Genomic DNA, 17453 nt, shown 5'->3' with positions numbered 1-17453 from the left:
GATGAGGGAGATACATGGGGCTCGGAGGATAAGGAGGTGAGGTGATGAGGAGGTGAGGGAGATACATGGGGCTAGGAGAATAAGGAGGTGAGGAGATGAGGAGGTGAGGGAGATACATGGGGCTAGGAGGATAAGGAGGTGAGGAGATGAGGAGGTGAGGGAGATACATGGGGCTAGGAGGATAAGGAGGTGAGGAGATGAGGAGGTGAGGGAGATACATGGGGCTAGGAGGATAAGGAGGTGAGGAGATGAGGGAGATACATGGGGCTCGGAGGATAAGGAGGTGAGGTGATGAGGAGGTGAGGGAGATACATGGGGCTAGGAGGATAAGGAGGTGAGGAGGTGAGGGAGATACATGGGGCTCGGAGGATAAGGAGGTGTGGTGATGAGGAGGTGAGGGAGATACATGGGGCTAGGAGGATAAGGAGGTGAGGAGATGAGGAGGTGAGGGAGATACATGGGGCTAGGAGGATAAGGAGGTGAGGAGATGAGGGAGATACATGGGGCTCGGAGGATAAGGAGGTGAGGTGGTGAGGGAGATACATGGGGCTAGGAGGATAAGGAGGTGTGGTGATGAGGAGGTGAGGGAGATACATGGGGCTAGGAGGATAAGGAGGTGAGGAGATGAGGAGGTGAGGGAGATACATGGGGCTAGGAGGATAAGGAGGTGAGGAGATGAGGGAGATACATGGGGCTCGGAGGATAAGGAGGTGAGGTGATGAGGAGGTGAGGGAGATACATGGGGCTAGGAGGATAAGGAGGTGAGGAGATGAGGAGGTGAGGGAGATACGTGGGGCTAGGAGGATAAGGAGGTGAGGAAGATACGTGGGGCTAGGAGGATAAGGAGGTGAGGAGGTGAAGGGGGTTAGGAGGATGGTAAGTCCAGGAGGATAATGATGACATTACTGACCAGCTCGTGACCTGCCAGTCCCTCCAGCAGCTCCAGCAGGCGACGGCCATCACACAGGTCGGTGAAGAGGTCCTGGATGGGGGGCTTCCCTGCCTGAGGAAACAGGGCACAACACATCACTACAGGATACACAGGAACGATGTCAGTTCAGATCCTGAGCAGAGCAAGACAAAATGGGAGATGTGCTGGGTTTTCTGGTTTCAGACCCGAGGTACCATAATATCCTGTCGTTGTGCCTTTGAGCAAGGTCAACCCATCATGACACTCTGACAGACATATCTCCAATACTAACACTGAGAGAAGACATATCTCCAATACTAACACTGAGAGAAGACATATATCCAATACTAACACAGAGAGACGACATATCTCCAATACTAACACAGAGAGAAGACATATCTCCAATACTAACACTGAGAGAAGACATATCTCCAACACTAACACAGAGAGAAGACATATATCCAATACTAACACAGAGAGAAGACATATCTCCAATACTAACACTGAGAGAAGACATATCTCCAATACTAACACTGAGAAAGACATATCTCAATACTAACACTGAGAGAAGACATATATCCAATACTAACACAGAGAGAAGACATATCTCCAATACTAACACAGAGAGAAGACATATCTCCAATACTAACACAGAGAGACATGACTCCAATACTAACACTGAGAGAAGACACATGTCCAATACTAACACTGAGAGACATATCTCCAATACTAACACAGAGAGAAGACATATCTCCAACAATGACACAGAGAGACATATCTCAATACTAACACAGAGAGAAGACATATATCCAATACTAACACTGAGAGACGACATATCTCCAACACTAACACAGAGAGAAGACATATATCCAATACTAACACAGAGAGAAGACATATCTCCAAACTGACACAGAGAGACATATCTCCAATACTAACACTGAGAAAGACATATCTCCAATATTAACACTGAGACAAGACATATATCCAATACTAACACAGAGAGACATATCTCCAATACTAACACAGAGAGAAGACATATCTCCAACTATGACACAGAGAGACAAATCTCCAATACTGACACAGAGAGACAAATCTCCAATACTGACACAGAGAGACAAATCCCCAATACTAACACAGAGACATATCTCCAATACTAACACAGAGAGACATATCTCCAACACTAACACAGAGAAAGATGTAGCTACAGTCAGTTATCTAATCTAGTATGGGTGTACTGGTGGTATCTATATAGGGGCAGGTTAACCTCTGAAGTCCTGCTCTGTGATAAATGTCTTCTGCTGCAGACTTCATAATAACTTCCAGGTCGTTGTTTTATGCAAATCAAAATGAAAAGACTGAAACATCATGTTTTTCAGCAAAATCATCTTTCATTTCACAAGTATTCCCAGTCAGAGGGTAAAGTACATCTGTCTCCTAAATAGCATCCTCTTCCCTATATAGTGCACTAGTTTTGACTACAGTGCTATGGGCCCTGGTCGAAAGTAGTGCACTAAATAGGGAATAGGGTGCCATTTGGAACGCATGCTGTGATGTCATGAATATAAGCGTTCCCTCATCTCCAAGCCTATTCTCTACACTGTACTGCTACAGATGTAGGGTCTTTCATTTGACCTGTACTGTCACAGCTAAATAATCCTGCAGCAACAGGATTTGAATGTTTAGTCCATAATGTTGCTTGATGGAGGTGAGGCTGTTAATATGACCGTGTGTTGGTTTCCAGTACATTTATGTAAATCACAAAGCTCATCTGCATTCCCTGCGATGCAGTAAAATTCTCAACAACAAAAGAGAGATCAAATTAAGATTATACATCTGTACTTATCATGTCTGCTAAGACTGCCAAGTCTATGTTTCTGCTCTGGTTTGGAATCAGATCCAAACTGAATATTACTTCACTGTCTGAAACAGTAGCGAATCTGAGTGTTTCAGTGTGGATTTCAGGCTCGCGCTGTTCAATTCTACAGTTCACAGTTCTCTTCGTGGCTCTGTCTGTCTGTCTGTCTGTCTGTCTGTCTGTCTGTCTGTCTCCATCCATCTTGCCGCCTCTCCACATCCCTCCCTCCTCTGCCTCTCCCTCCCCCTCTCTCTCTCCTCTCCCCTCCCTCCTCTGCTTCTCCCTCTCTCTCTACCTCCCTCCATCTCTCCCTCCCTCTGCCTCCCTCCCTCCTCTGCCTCTCCCCCTCTCTCTCTCCCTCCTTTCCTCCTCTGCCCCCTCCCTCCCTCATCTGCCTCTCCACATCTCTCCCTCCCTCAATCCCTCCCTCCCTCTCTCTCTCTCCATATCTCTCCCTCCCTACCTTTCTACTCTCCCCTCCCTCCCTACCTCCCTCCCTCTCCATATCTCTCCCCCCTCCCTACCTTTCTACTTCCCTCCCTCCCTACCTCCCTCCCTCTCCATATCTCTCCCTCCCTACCTTTCTACTTCCCTCCCTCCCTCCCTCCCTCCCTCTCCATATCTCTCCCTCCCTACCTTTCTACTTCCCTCCCTCCCTCCCTACCTCCCTCCTTCTCCATATCTCTCCCTCCCTACCTTTCTACTTCCCTCCCTCCCTCCCTACCTCCCTCCCTCTCCATATCTCTCCCTCCCTACCTTTCTACTCCCTCCCTCCCTCCCTCCCTCCCCCTCCCTCCCTCCCTCCCTCCCTCCCTCCCTCCCTCCCTCCCTCCCTCCCCTCCCTCCCTCCCTCCCTCCCTCTCCACATCTCTCCCTCCCCCTCAATCCCTCCCTCCCTCCTCTCTCTCCATATCTCTCCCTCCCCCCCTACCTTTCTACTTCCCTCCCTCCCTACCTCCCTCCCTCTCCATATCTCTCCCTCCCTACCTTTCTACTTCCCTCCCTCCCTCCCTCCCTCCCTCCCTCCCTCCCTCCCTCCCTACCTCCCTCCCTCCCTCCCTCCCTCCCTCCCTCCCTCCCTCCCTCCCTCCCTCCCTCCCTCCCTCCCTCCCTCCCTCCCTCCCTCTCCATATCTCTCCCTCCCTACCTTTCTACTTCCCTCCTCCCTCTCTTCCAGTCTGTTTTTTATGTTAGGATTATCTCTAGGCAGTCTGTCCACGGCCGTGCCCTTGGGTTGGCACGCTGGCTTTACCCCTTTGAGCCCGACCCCTCCTGCCCCCTAGTGTGTGTGTGTGTGTGTGTGTGTGTGTGTGTGTGTGTGTGTGTGTGTGTGTGTGTGTGTGTGTGTGTGTGTGTGTGTGTTTCGCCCCATGCCTCTTCCAGTGACTCAATAAAGGCCTCGGTCTCCAGACAGACCACAATGCCTTGGGGCGCTCTCTGTCGAATTGATTTCCTTAGAAAAGATGAGCCTATTGCCACATCTGAACTCTGACAAAAACTCTCTGTCACAGGGAGAGTGGAGGTTTGGAGAGAATGGACTGTTTTCTCTCTCTTCTCCACTCTCTGTCATCCACTCTCTGTCTTCCACTCTCTCTGTCATCCACTCTCTGTCTTCCACTCTCTGTCTTCCACTCTCTGTCTTCCACTCTCTCTGTCATCCACTCTCTCTGTCATCCATCTCTGTCATCCACTCTCTGTCATCCACTCTCTGTCATCCTCTCTCTGTCATCCTCTCTCTCTTCATCCACTCTCTCTCTGTCATCCACTCTCTGTCTGTCCACTCTCTCTGTCATCCATCCACTCTCTCTGTCTTCCACTCTCTGTCATCCACTCTCTGTCATTCCACTCTCTGTCTTCCACTCTCTGTCATCCACTCTCTGTCTTCCACTCTCTGTCATCCACTCTCTGTCATCCTCACTCTCTGTCATCCTCTCTCTGTCATCCACTCTCTGTCATCCACTCTCTCTCCACTCTCTCTGTCTTCCACTCTCTCTCTCATCCACTCTCTCTGTCATCCACTCTCTGTCTTCCACTCTCTCTGTCTTCCACTCTCTCTGTCATCCACTCTCTCTGTCATCCACTCTCTCTGTCTTCCACTCTCTCTTCATCCTATCTCTGTCATCCACTCTGTCATCCACTCTCTGTCTTCCACTCTCTGTCATCCACTCTGTCTTCCACTCTCTGTCTTCCACTCTCTGTCTTCCACTCTCTGTCTTCACTCTCTCTGTCTTCCACTCTCTGTCTTCCACTCTCTCTGTCATCCACTCTCTGTCTCCACTCTCTCTGTCATCCACTCTCTCTGTCATCCACTCTCTCTCTTCATCCACTCTCTGTCTTCCACTCTCTGTCATCCCACTCTCTCTTCCACTCTCTCTCTTCCACTCTCTGCTTCCACTCTCTCTCTTCTCTCTTCTCTCTGCTTCCACTCCTGTCTTCCACTCTCTCTCTTCCACTCGCTCTCTTCCACTCGCTCTCTTCCACTCTCTCTTCCACTCTTCCTTCCACTCGCTTCCACTCTGTCTTCCACTCTCTCTCTTCCACTCTCTCTCTTCCACTCGCTCTGTCTTCCACTCTCTCTGTCTTCCTCTCTCTGTCTTCCACTCTCTGTCTTCCCTCTCTCTGTCTTCCACTCTCTCCTCTCTCTGTCTTCACTCGCTCTCTTCCACTCTCTGTCTTCCATCTCTCTGCTTCTCTCTGTCTTCCACTCTCTCTGTCATCCACTCTCTGTCTTCCACTCTCTGTCTTCCACTCTCTCTGTCATCCACTCTCTGTCTTCCACTCTCTCTCTCTCTCTCTGCTTCCACTCTCTGTCTTCCACTCTCTGTCTTCCACTCTCTCTGTCTTCCACTCTCTCTGTCTTCCACTCTCTCTGTCTTCCACTCTCTCTGGTCTTCCACTCTCTCTGGCTTCCACTCTCTCTTCCACTCGCTCTCTTCCACTCTCTCTCTTCCACTCTCTCTCCCACTCTCTTCCACTCTCTCTCTCTGTCCCTTTCTCTCTGCTTTCACTCTCTGTCTCAAAGCAATCTATACTACATACACACTGCAATCTATATTACATACACAAACTGCAATCTATATTACACACACACTGCAATCTATATTACACACACTGCAATCTATATTACATACACTACAATCTATATTACACACACACTAATCTATATTACATACACTGCATTCTATATTACACACACACACTGCAATCTATATTACACACACACTATGATTTTTCATCTATATCACACACACACACTGTAATCTATATTACACACACAATGCATCTATATTACATATGATACATCTGTCATTCTATATTATGCAATTTGGTTTAAATATCAAAAACACACTACAATCTATGTCACACACACTCACTGCAATCTATATTACATACACTGCATTCTATATTGCAATCTATATCCACTCTCTACAATCTATATCACACACACATTATTAGTATTGCTGCAATCTATATCCACACACACTACAATCTATATTACACACTAGAGGTCTGTACCAGAACAGTTATGATTTTTTCCAAACGCTGATACCGATATTAGTTGCCAGTGTAACAGTATTATTGGAGGACCAAAAAATTGCAGATATTAGTTTGCCAGTGTAACATTATTCATCGCCCAGTGTAACATTTTTTGTAAACGTATTTGTAATAATGACAATTACAACAATACTGAATGAACACTTATTTTAACTTCATATGATACATCAATAAAATCAATTTAGCCTCAAGTAAATAATGAAATATGTTCAATTTGGTTTAAATAATGCAAAAACAAAGTGTTGGAGAAGAAAGTAAAAGTGCAATATATGCCATGTAAGAAAGCTAACATTTAAGTTCCTTGCTATTACATGAGAACATATGAAAGCTGGTGGTTAACAGTATTTAACAGTGAGTCTTCAATATTCCCAGGTAAGAAGTTTTAGGTTGTAGTTATTATAGGAATTTGTAGGACTATTTCCCAGTGTAACTATACCATTTATATTTCATTAACCCTTGACTATTAGATGTTCTTAAAGGCACTTTAGTATTGCCAGTGTAACATTATTAGTATTGCCAGTGTAACAGTATTAGCCAGTATATTACCAGTGTAACAGTATTGGTATTGCCAGTGTAACAGTATTAGTTTGCCAGTGTAACAGTATTAGTATTGCCAGTGTAACAGTATTAGTATTGCCAGTGTAACAGTATTAGTGTTTGTATTGCCAGTGTAACCAGTATTAGTTAGTATTGCCAGTGTAACATTATTAGTATTGCCAGTGTAACAGTATTAGTATTGCCAGTGTAACAGTATTAGTTGCCAGTGTAACATTAGTATTGCCAGTTAACAGTTACCAGTGTAACAGTATTAGTATTGCCAGTGTAACAGTATTAGTATTGCCATATTACAGTAACAGTATTAGTATTGCCAGTGTAACAGTATTAGTATTGCCAGTGTAACAGTATTGGTATTGCCAGTGTAACAGTATTAGTATTACCAGTGTAACAGTATTAGTTGCCAGTGTAACAGTATTAGTATTCCAGTGTAACAGTATTAGTTGCCAGTGTAACAGTATTAGCATTACCAGTGTAACAGTATTAGTATTGCCAGTGTAACAGTATTAGTATTGCCAGTGTAACAATATTAGTTGCCAGTGTAACAGTATTAGTTGCCAGTGTAACAGTATTAGTATTGCCAGTGTAACAGTATTAGTTGCCAGTGTAACAGTATTAGTATTACCAGTGTAACAGTATTAGTATTGCCAGTGTAACAGTATTAGTATTGCCAGTGTAACAGTATTAGTATTGCCAGTGTAACAGTATTAGTATTGCCAGTGTAACAGTATTAGTATTAGTATTGCCAGTGTAACAGTATTAATTGCCAGTGTAACAGTATTAGTATTGCCAGTGTAACAGTATTAGTATTACCAGTGTAACCCAGTGTAACAGTTTAGTATGTGCCAGTGTAACAGTATTAGTTTGCCAGTGTAACAGTATTAGTTGCCAGTGTAACAGCTATTAGTATTACCAGTGTAACAGTATTAGTATTGCCAGTGTAACAGTATTAGTGTAACAGTATTAGTTGCCAGTGTAACAGTATTAGTTGCCAGTGTAACAGTATTAGTTGTAACCCAGTGTAACAGTATTAGTTTTAGCCAGTGTAACAGTATTAGTATTGCCATTAACAGTATTTCATTAACCCAGTGTAACAGTATTAGTATTAAAGCCAGTGTAACAGTATTAGTATTGCCAGTGTAACAGTATTAGTTGCCAGTGTAACAGTATTAGTATTACCAGTGTAACAGTATTAGTATTGCCAGTGTAACAGTATTAGTTTGCCAGTGTAACCAGTGTAACAGTATTAGTTTGCCAGTGTAACAGTATTAATATTACCAGTAACAGTATTAGTATTGCCAGTGTAACAGTATTAGTATTGCCAGTGTAACAGTATTAGTATTGCCAGTGTAACAGTATTAGTTAGTGTAACAGTATTAACCAGTGTAACAGTATTAGTATTGCCACCAGTGTAACAGTATTAGTATTGCCAGTGTAACAGTATTAGTATTGCCAGTGTAACAGTATTAGTATTGCCAGTGTAACAGTATTAGTAACAGTATTAGTCAGTGTAACAGTATTAGTATTGCCAGTGTAACAGTATTAGTTGTCAGTGTAACAGTATTAGTTGCCAGTGTAACAGTATTAGTTGCCAGTGTAACAGTATTAGTTGTGTAACCCAGTGTAACCAGTATTTAGTTGCCAGTGTAACAGTATTAGTATTGCCAGTGTAACAGTATTAGTATTGCCAGTGTAACAGTATTAGTTACCAGTGTAACAGCCAGTGTAACAGTATTAGTTGTAACAGTATTAGTTGCCAGTGTAACAGTATTAGTATTGCCAGTGTAACAGTATTAGTTGCCAGTGTAACAGTATTAGTATTGCCAGTGTAACAGTATTAGTATTGCCAGTGTAACAGTATTAGTATTGCCAGTGTAACAGTATTAGTTGCCAGTGTAACAGTATTAGTATTGCCAGTGTAACAGTATTAGTATTAGTTTAGCCAGTGTAACAGTATTAGTTGCCAGTGTAACAGTATTAGTAGTGTGCCAGTGTAACAGTATTAGTTATGCCAGTGTAACAGTATTAGTTGCCAGTGTAACAGTATTAGTATTGCCAGTGTAACAGTATTAGTATTGCCAGTGTAACAGTATTAGTTGCCAGTGTAACAGTATTAGTTGTAACAGCCAGTGTAACAGTATTAGTATTGCCAGTGTAACAGTATTAGTTGTATCAGCCCAGTGTAACAGTATTAGTATTGCCAGTGTAACAGTATTAGTTGCCAGTGTAACAGTATTAGTATTGCCAGTGTAACAGTATTAGTATTGCCAGTGTAACAGTATTAGTATTGCCAGTGTAACAGTATTAGTTGCCAGTGTAACAGTATTAGTTGCCAGTGTAACAGTATTAGTATTGCCAGTATTTAGTATTGCCAGTGTAACAGTATTAGTAGTGTAACAGCCAGTGTAACAGTATTAGTATTGCCAGTGTAACAGTATTAGTTGCCAGTGTAACAGTATTAGTATTGCCAGTGTAACAGTATTAGTATTGCCAGTGTAACCAGTATTAGTTGCCAGTGTAACAGTATTAGTTGCCAGTGTAACAGTATTAGTTGCCAGTGTAACAGTATTAGTTGCCAGTGTAACAGTATTAGTATTGCCAGTGTAACAGTATTAGTTGTAACAGTATTAGCCCAGTGTAACAGTATTAGTATTGCCAGTGTAACAGTATTAGTTTGCCAGTGTAACAGTATTAGTATTGCCAGTGTAACCAGTGTAACAGTATTAGTTACCAGTGTAACAGTGTATTAGTATTACCAGTGTAACCAGTGTAACAGTATTAGTTGCCATTGCCAGTGTAACAGTATTAGTATTGCCAGTGTAACAGTATTTGCCAGTGTAACAGTATTATTAGTTTGCCAGTGTAACAGTATTAGTATTGCCAGTGTAACAGTATTAGTTGCCAGTGTAACAGTATTAGTATTGCCAGTGTAACAGCCAGTGTAACAGTATTAGTTGCCAGTGTAACAGTATTAGTTGCCAGTGTAACAGTATTAGTATTGCCAGTGTAACAGTATTAGTTGCCAGTGTAACAGTATTAGTATTGCCAGTGTAACAGTATTAGTATTGCCAGTGTAACAGTATTAGTATTGCCAGTGTAACAGTATTAGTTGCCAGTGTAACAGTATTAGTATTGCCAGTGTAACAGTATTAGTATTGCCAGTGTAACAGTATTAGTATTGCCAGTGTAACAGTATTAGTTTGCCAGTGTAACAGTATTAGTATTACCAGCCAGTGTAACAGTATTAGTATTGCCAGTGTAACAGTATTAGTATTGCCAGTGTAACAGTATTAGTATTGCCAGTGTAACAGTATTAGTATTGCCAGTGTAACAGTATTAGTATTGCCAGTGTAACAGTATTAGTTTGCCAGTGTAACAGTATTAGTTGCCAGTGTAACAGTATTAGTATTGCCAGTGTAACAGTATTAGTATTGCCAGTGTAACAGTATTAGTATTGCCAGTGTAACCAGTGTAACAGTATTAGTATTACCAGTGTAACAGTATTAGTATTGCCAGTGTAACAGTATTAGTATTGCCAGTGTAACAGTATTAGTTACCAGTGTAACAGTATTAGTTGCCAGTGTAACAGTATTAGTTTGCCAGTGTAACAGTATTAGTATTGCCAGTGTAACAGTATTAGTTATGTAACAGCCAGTGTAACAGTATTAGTTGCCAGTGTAACAGTATTAGTTGCCAGTGTAACAGTATTAGTATTGCCAGTGTAACAGTATTAGTATAACCAGTGTAACAGTATTAGTATTGCCAGTGTAACAGTATTAGTATTACCAGTGTAACAGTATTAGTTGCCAGTGTAACAGTATTAGTATTGCCAGTGTAACAGTATTAGTTGTAACCAGTGTAACAGTATTAGTTTGCCAGTGTAACAGTATTAGTTGCCAGTGTAACAGTATTAGTTTGCCAGTGTAACAGTATTAGTATTGCCAGTGTAACAGTATTAGTATTGCCAGTGTAACAGTATTAGTAACAGTTTAGTATTGCCAGTGTAACAGTATTAGTATTGCCAGTGTAACAGTATTAGTATTACCAGTGTAACAGTATTAGTGTAACAGTATTAGTATTGCCAGTGTAACAGTATTAGTTGCCAGTGTAACAGTATTAGTTTGCCAGTGTAACAGTATTAGTTTGCCAGCCAGTGTAACAGTATTAGTATTGCCAGTGTAACAGTATTAGTATTACCAGTGTAACAGTATTAGTATTGCCAGTGTAACAGTATTAGTATTAGCCAGTGTAACAGTATTAGTATTGCCAGTGTAACAGTATTAGTTACCAGTGTAACAGTATTAGTTGCCAGTGTAACAGTATTAGTTGCCAGTGTAACAGTATTAGTATTGCCAGTGTAACAGTATTAGTATTGCCAGTGTAACAGTATTAGTATTGCCAGTGTAACAGTATTAGTATTGCCAGTGTAACAGTTTTAGTATTGCCAGTGTAACAGTATTAGTTGCCAGTGTAACAGTATTAGTATTACCAGTGTAACAGTATTAGTATTGTAACAGTATTAGTATTGCCAGACAGTATTAGTTGCCAGTGTAACAGTATTAGTTGCCAGTGTAACAGTATTAGTTTACCAGTGTAACAGTATTAGTTGCCAGTGTAACAGTATTAGTATTGCCAGTGTAACAGCCAGTGTAACAGTATTAGTATTGCCAGTGTAACAGTATTAGTATTGCCAGTGTAACAGTATTAGTTGCCAGTGTAACAGTATTAGTTGCCAGTGTAACAGTATTAGTATTGCCAGTGTAACAGTATTAGTATTGCCAGTGTAACAGTATTAGTATTGCCAGTGTAACAGTATTAGTATTGCCAGTGTAACAGTATTAGTATTGCCAGTGTAACAGTATTAGTTGCCAGTGTAACAGTATTAGTATTGCCAGTGTAACAGTATTAGTATTGCCAGTGTAACAGTATTAGTATTACCAGTGTAACAGTATTAGTATTGCCAGTGTAACAGTATTAGTATTGCCAGTGTAACAGTATTAGTATTGCCAGTGTAACAGTATTAGTTGCCAGTGTAACAGTATTAGTATTGCCAGTGTAACAGTATTAGTATTACCAGTGTAACAGTATTAGTATCCAGTGTAACAGTATTAGTATTGCCAGTGTAACAGTATTAGTAGTGTAACAGTAAGTATTGCAGTCTTTTTGAAAAGTGTAGTCAGCCAACATATTAGTTGCCAGTGTAACAGTGTATTGCCAGTGTAGTTACCCATGTTTAGTGAAGACAAAAACAAACGAACTATACATGAAATAACTTAATAAATACAAAAGTATTAGTTGCAACAAACGGAACGTGAAACCTATTGACAGCCTGACTTGCACACTAACAGAGACAGGAACATTCACCCAAGAAATACAAAAATACCCAGGCTACATCTACGGTTCCCAATCAGGCTTGAAGTCAGAATCATGACTCTGATTGAGAACCGCTACTCAGGCAGCCAACCTATTAACACACACCCCTAATCAGCTACAATCCCAAACACTACAAACCCCAATATGAAACTACAATACATAATAAACCCATGTCACACCCTGGTCTGACTAACTAATAAACTAAAACACAAAATACTAAGACCATGACAAGTATTACCAGTGTTTCCGTCCCTCTCCTCGCTCCTCCCTGGGCTCAAACCAGCAACACAATGACAACAGCCACCATCGAACCAGTGTTACCCATGCAGAGCAAGGGGAAAACTACTGAAGGCTCAGAGTGAGTGATGTTTGAAACGCTAAGACAACTTTAGCCATTTCTTCGGTTACACCAGCCTCATCTCGGGAGTTGATAGGCTTGAAGTCATAAACAGCGCAATGCTTGACGCACTTGTACTGGCAAAACGCAAGAAAGTGCTGTTTGAATGAATGTTTAGCGCCTGCTTCTGCCTACCACCGCTCAGTCAGATACTTAGATTACTTGTATACTCAGTCAGATTATATCCCCGAGGACAAGCTAGACAATATCTAGTAATATCACCAACCATGTGTAGTTAACTAGTGATTATGATTGATTGTTTTTTATAAGACAGTTTAATGCTAGCTAGCAACTTACCTTGGCTTACTGCATTAGCGTAACAGGCAGTCTCCTTGTGGAGTGCAACGAGAGAGAGACAGGTCGTTATTGCATTGGACTAGTTAACTGTAAGGTTGCAAGATTGAATCCCCCGAGCTGACAAGGACACACACACACACACACACACACACACACACACACACTGCAATCTATATTACACACACACTGCAATCTATATTACACACACACAAAGTAGAATCTCAATTCAACGGCTCAGACACAAGAGGTATGTGGCAGGGTCTACAGTCAATCACGGATTACAAAAAGAAAACCAGCCCCGTCATGGACCAGGATGTCTTGCTCCCAGCCAGACTAAATAACTTTTTTGCCCGCTTTGTTGACAATACAGTTCGGCCTGAAAACATGCAACTCTCCTTCACTGCAGCCGACTGAGTAAAACATTTAAACTGTGTTAACCACACGCAAGGCTGCAGGCCCAGACGGCATCTCCAGCCGCGCCCTCAGAGCATGCGCACCAGCTGGCTGGTGTGTTTTACAGACATATTCAATCAATCCCTATCCCAGTCTGCTGTTCCCACATGTTTCAAGAGGGCCACCATTGTTCCTGTTCCCAAGAAAGCTAAGGTAACTGAGCTAAACGACTACCGCCCCGTAGCACTCACTTCCGTCATCATGAAGTGCTTTGAGAGACTAGTCAAGGACCATATCACCTCCACCCTACCTGACACCCTAGACCCACTCCAATTTGCTTACCGCCCAAATAGGTCCACAGACGATGCAATCTCAACCACACTGCACACTGCCCTAACCCATCTGGACAAGAGGAATACCTATGTGAGAATGCTGTTCATCGACTACAGCTCGGCATTTAACACCATAGTACCCTCCAAGCTCGTCATCAAGCTCGAGACCCTTGGTCTCGACCCCGCCCTGTGCAACTGGGTGCTGGACTTCCTGACGGGCCGCCCCCAGGTGGTGAGGTAGGTAACAACATCTCCACCCCGCTGATCCTCAACACTGGGGCCCCACAAGGGTGCGTTCTGAGCCCTCTCCTGTACTCCCTGTTCACCCACGACTGTGTGGCTATGCACGCCTCCAACTCAATCATCAAGTTTGCAGATGACACAACAGTGGTAGGCTTGATTACCAACAACGACGAGACGGCCTACTGGGAGGAGGTGAGGGCCCTCGGAGTGTGATGTCAGGAAAATAACCTCACACTCAACGTCAACAGAACTAAGGAGATGATTGTGGACTTCAGGAAACAGCAGAGGGAACACCCCCCTATCCACATTGATGGAACAGTAGTGGAGAGGGTAGTAAGTTTTAAGTTCCTCGGCGTACACATCACAGACAAACTGAATTGGTCCACCCACACAGACAGCATCGTGAAGAAGGCGCAGCAGCGCCTCTTCAACATCAGGAGGCTGAAGAAATTCGGCTTGTCACCAAAAGCACTCACAAGCTTCTACAGATGCACAATCGAGAGCATCCTGGCGGGCTGTATCACCGCCTGGTATGGCAACTGCTCCGCCCACAACCGTAAGGTTCTCCAGAGGGTAGTGAGGTCTGCACAACGCATCACCGGGGGCAAACTACCTGCCCTCCAGGACACCTACACCACCCGATGTTACAGGAAGGCCATAAAGATCATCAAGGACAACAACCACCCGAGCCACTGCCTGTTCACCCCGCTATCATCCAGAAGGCGAGGTCAGTACAGGTGCATCAAAGCTGGGACCGAGAGACTGAAAAACAGCTTCTATCTCAAGGCCATCAGACTGTTAAACAGCCACCACTAACATTGAGTGGCTGCTGCCAACACACTGACTCAACTCCAGCCACTTTAATAATGGGAATTGATGGGAAATGATGTAAAATATATCACTAGCCACTTTAAACAATGCTACCTAATATAATGTTTACATACCCATACCCATTATTCATCTCATATGTATACGTATATACTCTATATCATCTACCGCATCTTTATGTAATACATGTATCACTAGCCACTTTAACTATGCCACTTTGTTTACATACTCATCTCATATGTATATACTGTACTCTATACCATCTACTGTATCTTGCCTATGCTGCTCTGTACCATCACTCATTCATATATCTTTATGTACATATTCTTTATCCCCTTACACTTGTGTGTATAAGACAGTTTTTGGAATTGTTAGTTATTAGATTACTTGTTGGTTATTACTGCATTGTCGGAACTAGAAGCACAAGCATTTCACTACACTCGCATTAACATCTGCTAACCATGTGTATGTGACAAATAAAATTTGATTTGATTTGATTTTGATTGATCTATATTGCACACACACTGCAATCTATATTACACACACTGCAATCTATATTACACACACACTGCAATCTATATTACACACACTGCAATCTATATTACACACACACTGCAATCTATATTACACACACTGCAATCTATATTACACACACAGCAATCTATATTACACACACACACTGCAAACTATATTATACATACACACACACTGCAATCTATACTACACACACTGCTATCTATACCACACACACACACACACACACACACACACACACACAACACACAGCAATCTATATTGCACACACTGCAATCTATATTACACACACTGCAATCTATATCACACACAATCTAAAATTTATACTACACACACTGCAATCTATATTATACACACACAGCAATCTCTTTTCTGTCCATTTCAAATGCAAGCATATGTTCTCTCATTATACATAAACACAGACACACACACCCACTCACTCAAGGAGTTTTGTTACCAGGGGGATAACAGTGGGAGTGTGGCAGATTCTATCTCCTTCTCTTTTCCTCTCTTGTTTCCTGTCTCAAATTCTCCCCGATTATCACTTTCATCCTTCTGTCTCTCTTTCTGCCCCTCATCTGAACTCTTCCCTCTTCTATTCCTCCTTCCCCTCATTCCTCCTCTCCTCTTCCCTTTCACAATCCTCTCCTCTCCTCTTCCCTTTCACAATCCTCTCTCTCCTCTCCGTGTGTGTGTGTGTGTGTCTGTCTGTCTGTCTGTCTGCTGCCCCTGTCTGTCTGCCTTAATCTCCAGGCGGGAGATGAGACTGCCGTTCAATAGATTCCTCCACACCACACCTGAGCCCTGGTCGGCATGGTAACAGCACACCTCCAGCCTCCCCTAATCAAGATGGAAAATAACGGAATGTGTCTCTCTAGGTTTTGGGGGGATGCTAGGGATGTCACATAGAGATACACACCCATACAGACAGACACACTGATATAGACACGCACACTCATAAAGACACACACACACTCATATAGACACACACTCATACACACACACACTCATACCTAGAGGCACACACTCATACAGACAGACAGGCACACACATCTAGACAGACACACATCTAGACAGACACACATCTAGACAGACATCTAGATAGACACACATCTAGATAGACACACATCTAGATAGACACACATCTAGATAGACACACATCTAGATAGACACACATCTAGACAGACATCTAGACACACATCTAGGCAGACACACATCTAGACAGACACACATTTGGGGCGGCAGGGTAGCCTAGTGGTTAGAGCGTTGGACTAGTAACCGGAAGGTTGCGAGTTCAAACCCCCGAGCTGACAAGGTACAAATCTGTCGTTCTGCCCCTGGACAGGCAGTTAACCCACTGTTCCTAGGCCGTCATTGAAAATAATTTGTTCTTAACTGACTTGCCTAGTTAAATAAAGGTAAAATAAATAAATAAATACAAATCTAGACAGACACACATATAGACAGACATCTAGACAGACACACATCCATCCACATGTAGACCAGTGTTTCCAACCTGTGGTCCAATAACAGACACACATCCATCCACATGTAGACCAGTGTTTCCAACCTGTGGTCCAATAACAGACACACGTCCATCCACATGTAGACCAGTGTTTCCAACCTGTGGTCCAATAACAGACACACATCCATCCACATGTAGACCAGTGTTTCCAACCTGTGGTCCAATAACAGACACATGTAGACCAGTGTTTCCAACCTGTGGTCCAATAACAGACACACATCCATCCACATGTAGACCTGCAATGAAAACATGCAGACTCTCCTTCACTGCAGCCGAGGTGAGTAAAACATTTAAACGTGTTAACCCTCGCAAGGCTGCAGGCCCAGACGGCATCCTCAGAGCATGCGCAGACCAGCTGGCTGGTGTGTTTACGGACATATTCAATCAATCCCTATCCCAGTCTGCTGTTCCCACATGCTTCAAGAGGGCCACCATTGTTCCTGTTCCCAAGAAAGCTAAGGTAACTGAGCTAAACGACTACATGAAGTGCTTTGAGAGACTAGTCAAGGACCATATCACCTCCACCCTACCTGACACCCTAGACCCACTCCAATTTGCTTACCGCCCAAATAGGTCCACAGACGATGCAATCTCAAACACAACACACTGCCATAACTCATCTGGACAAGAGGAATACCTATGTGAGAATGCTGTTC

At 42.9% G+C, this 17453-nt stretch overlaps 1 protein-coding gene and 1 pseudogene across 1 annotated transcript in view; one reads left to right on the top strand and one right to left on the bottom strand.

The window, feature by feature from the left end:
• Positions 1-17453, top strand: part of LOC135542929 (dystrophin-like) — a gene marked incomplete at its 5' end in the record, with an annotated part of 841859 nt that overhangs the window by 724775 nt on the left and 99631 nt on the right.
• LOC135542895 (dystrophin-like) overlaps positions 1-17453 on the bottom strand; it is a 98798-nt pseudogene that overhangs the window by 78373 nt on the left and 2972 nt on the right.

The sequence above is a fragment of the Oncorhynchus masou genome, chromosome 7 (genome assembly GCF_036934945.1).
Source record: "Oncorhynchus masou masou isolate Uvic2021 chromosome 7, UVic_Omas_1.1, whole genome shotgun sequence".
Classification (NCBI taxonomy): Eukaryota; Metazoa; Chordata; class Actinopteri; order Salmoniformes; family Salmonidae; genus Oncorhynchus; species Oncorhynchus masou.
Note: the sequence above shows the minus strand (reverse complement) of the source record. Positions and strands in the feature narration are given on the sequence as shown.